Source organism: Perca fluviatilis, chromosome 2 (assembly GCF_010015445.1).
Source record: "Perca fluviatilis chromosome 2, GENO_Pfluv_1.0, whole genome shotgun sequence".
NCBI classification, from domain to species: domain Eukaryota; kingdom Metazoa; phylum Chordata; class Actinopteri; order Perciformes; family Percidae; genus Perca; species Perca fluviatilis.
Window position 1 is genome coordinate 41,233,154 of NC_053113.1, and position 6,022 is coordinate 41,239,175.

Consider the following 6,022-nt stretch of genomic DNA (forward strand, 5'->3'; position numbering starts at 1 on the left):
GGGGCCTCAGCGAACTCTTAAACAGTGTTTTTTTTTTTTTACAGCTGTGTTTGACTTCATCGCCAAGGGAGAGTTTGCAGGCGTCTTTAAAGTTCGGGAGTTGCAGATAAAAGAGGAAACTCGATGAAGATGTGTAGAGGAGGAATGCTTGTTCCATTTAGTCTTTTAGTGGGGAAAGCAGGGCCGAGAGCTCCACTGCACTTCAATGCAAAATCAGATTTACCACACCTCAGTGGTATTTTGTTCACAGAGACTGGATGAACGATCACATTTCATTTATCTTGAAATGAAGAATTACGTGGATTTCAAGCAAAAAAAAGCCATTTTCATGTTTCAGTGTTACACCTCATGCCCAATGATTTACCTGTACATTGTGTGCAGCTTCACGTTGTATCTTGCTCTGTGTCAGCGCTTACTGAACACATGCATCATTTCAGTTCACAGCTACCATCAGTCCACAGCACTGATTAGTAAGGGATCCCTCTTTGTTACAGTAATGATGGATGAGGTTTATCCACATTTAAAATGACTGTTCATTTATTATGTTTAATTGTAGTTGTAAGGTTGAATTTGTTTAATGTATGGTGAACAGTTTTTATCATTATGGTTTGTTGTTCTCATAAATTAAGAAAAACAAAACAAGTAAACCTATTAGCTGTGGTTCATTAGTTGTGCAGATATGAAATTGGATATTCTTGTGTGTGTGTGTGTGTGTGTGTGTGTGTGTGTGTGTGTGTGTGTGTGTGTGTGTGTGTGTGTGCGTGCGCGTGTGCGTGTGCGTGTGTGTGTTTGCAGGGCTGTGTGCCATCTCTCAAGTGAATACATTGAACATAAACTTCATAAAGTACATTAATATGTAAATGGGACAGTTGATGTCTGTGTGTGTGATACAGAGGCCACCTGAGCCCTGAGGTTTTGGGGCTGCGGACGTGCCGGCCATCATGTAATCTGACACGGCTATTATATTACCTGGGCTCTGAGTTGGATTTAGGCTGGCAGCCAATGTCCCCACATCACCATATTCAAAGTAATGGCTGCTCTAAGTGCATTTCAAAGCGAAAAAAAATAAAAAAAATAGATATTAACTTGTCAGCAGCGGCAGAGGGTATTGCTTTTATTGCTTCCACTTGCATAATCTTGACACCATTGTACAATTCTTCTTTGATGTTGCATTTTGGATTAGAAACGACCTACACACTTTTGTACAGAGGTGTGGAATCAAATCACAAATTTGATGACTTTAGACTCGACTAGACAAACTTACAAAAGACTTGCAACTCAACACCAGTGGCTCGTGACTTCACTTGGACTTGGGCCTTTTGACTTGAAAGTAGTTGGTGCCTTCCCCCGAGCCCAAATATTAAAAAGCATGTTTTTTTTTTGTTTTTTTTTAAGTGTGCCACAGATCAATTCATTATCCTTTAATTCCTGAATCAATTAACGTTAACGCTATTCCTACTGGATCTTTTTATTTAGACAAGGAAGACTAGTCTTACAGAAAATAACCTACAATTTTGGGAAAAGAAAGTTATAGACAATCTGTCCATAAGAGATGAGTTAAATAAAACAAGACAGGACAGAAAAATACATTACAAATCATTTTTGTAAGTGTAATAGTGTAATACTATGACTCTGTTGCTAAAATTGCATTACATTGAAGCGTGCATTATGGCTTGTTTTGGGCTCGAAACTCAAAGTTTAGGACTTGGGACATGACTCAGGATTCAAGTGCAAAGGCTCGAGAACTATTTGTGACTCGTAAAACATTGACTTGGTCCCACCTCTGCTTTTGTACCTCATGCACTCTGGCAAGAAAGGTAACGTCAAAGTTATGCATTTTTAACCTGAACACCGTATAATCCCAAAATAAACTCCAGTTTTCCAGCTCCTGTCTACCATACATCTTGTTCTTTAAAAGGAACTGTCGTGATTTTGCCGATGAGTCATCGGCCTTGGTCTGCACAAATACAAAGAGACAAAGTCGCTCTGGGCTGACTCATCCTCGTGACACTTTTTTCACTGAACCATTCATCTCTGCCAGGCGAGCTGAAGCAGCGGGTAAAAGCTTATGCCGACAGACTATCCTGCAATCACCTGGGGAAAGATCAGCAAGCAGCACGACTCCTCGGTTGGTTATTTTCTTTACTGATAATGAAGAGAGTGTCTGTGAGCGGCTCAACCAGAGCTGTCAACAACACCTCCCTCCCTCAGGCCTTCTTCACACCGCCTCAAATCATTCAGCATTAGAAATATACACTTTGTATTGCATTGACTCAACTCTAAGGTCATTTCCCCTGCTTCTCCATCAGAAAACCTCAAACATGCTCCACACATACTTATTCCTCTCATCTTTTGGATATGTAATATACAGTGATTTATTTGAATAAAAAAAGAATTCTGAATATAGCTCAAATGTGATATTTAATGAGAGATTCACGGTCATCTCCAAATGAAATTTGCTGCAATTGAAGTTGATATTCTTCTGGAATATGAATGTTTTCTGACACAGCTGCACAAGCCCACGTCATTTCAGTGTCATAATATTTTCTACCAGAGGGGGGGAGCCAAAGACTACTGCTGTCACTGTGCATGTACAGCATGCATGGGTAAAGACGAATTACAGCACCACAAACGTTTCCTGGGATTTAGATATGGATTACACATTGCTTTTAAGCTTACATAAACACTGCTCTTTGAGTTTAAAGCTTCTGATTTTTACTCCTCCCTGTAAGAATTCTTTATCAGCTTCCCCTTTCAGCCCATTTCCACAAATTATCAGCAACACATATTCACATCCTGTTTGGCTCCCCTGTGCTTGCTGGTCCATGCATGTGGCCACAGGAAGCTGCACTAAAATGGAGGTTATTTGGGAGAAAGGTCTGCAAGGCAACTTCTTCTAGAAAGTCTGCATTGGTTCACGTTCACACCGCACGTCTTAATGCTTAATTCGGATTTTTCTTTTTTTGCTCGTATACGATTTTTTGTTTGGCTGTTCACATTACCTTTTTAAAATGTGGCCTATATCAGATTCCAGTGTGAACTGTTTGCGGTTTCGAACTGACCCGCGTGCGCAAAAGAACAATAACAGTGACAGACGCAGCACGCTGTTGCACTAAAGTTAGGGAGGTTATGGAGGAAGTACGCATTTTAGCTTTTATTTCAAAATGTTTGTGTAATGGCAGCCGTAACAGCTTGAAGGCTCTTCACCTTCCTTTGACGCTGCTGCCACGTTCTCCTGTGTCCCCGTTTATCCATTTTGTTTGCTATGTTTTTTTTTTAAACGGAGCGGTTACGGTATGACCCTTCTAGTTTTGATTGAATTGAAGTATCTCCCCACACTCTTCCTCCATTGACTTGCTCCATCACTGTTCTCCATTTTGTAGGCCTAGTCAAGTTTTTTATGTTACTGTCTGTGTCTAGGGCTAACTCTCGCCGGCGCATAATTGTGACAAAAGTTGATGTAGATTGACGTAAAAGTCGCATCAAATCCGCCTTGGTTGTTCACACACTGCGGCCGCATTGATAAAAAAATCAGGCCTGGGTCTAATTCAGGACCACATATGGAAGTGGTCTAAATCTAATTTGAAAAAATCAGATCTGGGCCAGATTTGAGTGTTCACATTACTTCTGAAGAAGTCTGACCTGGTCACTTGACCCCAAAGAAAATCAGATTTGGGCCACTTTGGCCTGCAGTCTGAACGTAGCCTTTTTTTTTCCTGATGGTTTCTTCTGTTGCACGGCCTCCGGTGCCATTCTCTTTTCTCTCTCGTCTTTCCCAAACCCAAAGCTTTTCCCACACAGAGCCGACTCGCTGGCCAGTCTGCAAATGCTCGCTGTGAAAGCCGCTATAATGGAGATCCCAGGGAATTTGATGACCACCTATTTAGAAGCGTGAGGTAATGTATCTTGTGCAAACATAAAAGCTTGAAATGGTTAATCAGTTCACCCATCAGCAATCATGTCTCCCTGCCAGGCGTGTGCCAGTGCCACCTCATGTGGACACGGCTCGCACACAAATGTGTGTCTTTGGCTTTTACAAACCATTGGGCACTCCCACAGCTCTTTCAAACGCCTTTAACGACAGCGAGATAACACGCTTCATTTATAAAGCGCTAATCACCATGTCTTCTAAAGCTTTAAGTAAATCGTTTCCATTGTTTAATGAACCATGTTACACACAGGAGAGTCAATGCCCTGTTTCTCCAAACTAGTAGTAGAGTTCCTTCCAATTTGGAGGCTATTTAAATCTACTCGGTATGTGCAAAGTGTTTGTTCGTGAACAGTGTTTGACATTTGGCTTACTGATCTACTCAATTTCAAACCTATGAAACCAGATCACAACTTGCTTTAGGCTATTTGACGAGTGAACAAAAAGATTAAATAAATCATAAACATTTTAGGCTTTGATGAGGATCAGAATACATTTTTCTTTTTATGTGAATAGATTCAGCAGTTCATTTACCAAACCCTTTGGTCAATAATAATGTTACTTCTCTCCGTCATAACTATGAACTAAGATAATGGAGAGACGATGGTGTGGTTAATACACCAGCAGGTGGAACTCGGTCTCTCCTGCGGTTGTGTGGTGTGTTGTTGGTGAGCTAGAAACCTTCTCTACATTTCCACAGCACAAACCACTTAAGTGCCTGACTCCCCTTGCTCCTGGCCCCAGGCAGGACAGCAGAGTAACTCCCAGATCTTTCATCCTTACATGAAAATAAATGATTATTGACTAAAAAAGCAGCTAATAATACAAACAATTTCACATGTTTGCCAGCTGGGAGTGTCCTGGACTTGCATCATAGGGAAACCACAGAGAATCTGCAACTTGCAGTACATTCAGAAGAAGATGCAATGCACATGTTAACATAGTTGCAGGTGCAGGTGAGGCTTAGGCATTCCGGATATGCACATTTAGGCCTGAAACCCAATGAAAGTCATGCAGCCTATGGTTCATGCACGAAGCACAATTCATAATCCAGCCTATAGACACACTTTCTTGTAAAGAAAAAAAAAAACTCCTTCATCCTCAGATTTCTTTCATTACATTAAATTAAACTTGACAGGAATAATTTGCATTCAACTACTGTCATGGCTGAATGTCTGACCTTTGAACTCATGTGTTTGCTTGTAGATATTGAGGATGTTGTGTTTTGAAGTTGGTCTAATTTTTCTAATTCAGTCAAATGAAGTTTTAAAAACCCTGCAGGAAGTGTAGGGAGGTTTTAATGGCATCATAGAATATGAAAACTATAAGTGATATAAACCAACCAGGCACACAGGTGCCTAAAGGAATATTAAAGAGAATTTTTTTTTATCAGGGTGAACATACTGTGAAGTACCAGCTAAATTGTTAAACTCAACCCCCATACGTTTCTATGAACAGCACAACTATACACACTGCTGTGGTTGGTGATGCCACACCTCACACAGCTGAGTCAAGACAGACAGCCAGTTAGAAGAATATTGCCTTCAAAATAAAAGTATAAATATTTGTGAGCATGGAGGGAAATTCTAGTTATAAAATTCCAGGTGAAAGTACATTTAAGGTTTGAAACGGTAAATAGAAAAGTTTGTCTGTTATCTAAAAGTTACATTGGGCTGAAATCTGGTGCTACACTGCACTCAAAGTGTAGCTTATATGGCCACATTTTAATCAAACATTTGGTTGTGGTCAAGAGTAAAACGTCCGTGCATTTTGGCTCATAGCTAGCAGACCTGCAGCTATGATTGATTGCTAAATCGACTGAGAAGTTTAGTGAGATAAATAAAGTTCAAATTTCGCCCCATTTTTTTCATGCAATTATGATTTCTGCTGTGCATTGAGCGTTAAAGTTCTCATGACATGGTGCTCTTTGGGTGCTTTTATATAGGCCTTACAAGACCTATATAAAAGCACCCAAAGAGCACCTTTGCTCCTTTATATAACCTTGCAAGATTCCAGATCGGCCCATCTGAGCTTTCATTTTCTCAAAGGCAGAGCAGGATACCCAGGGGTCGGTTTACACCCATCACCATTTCT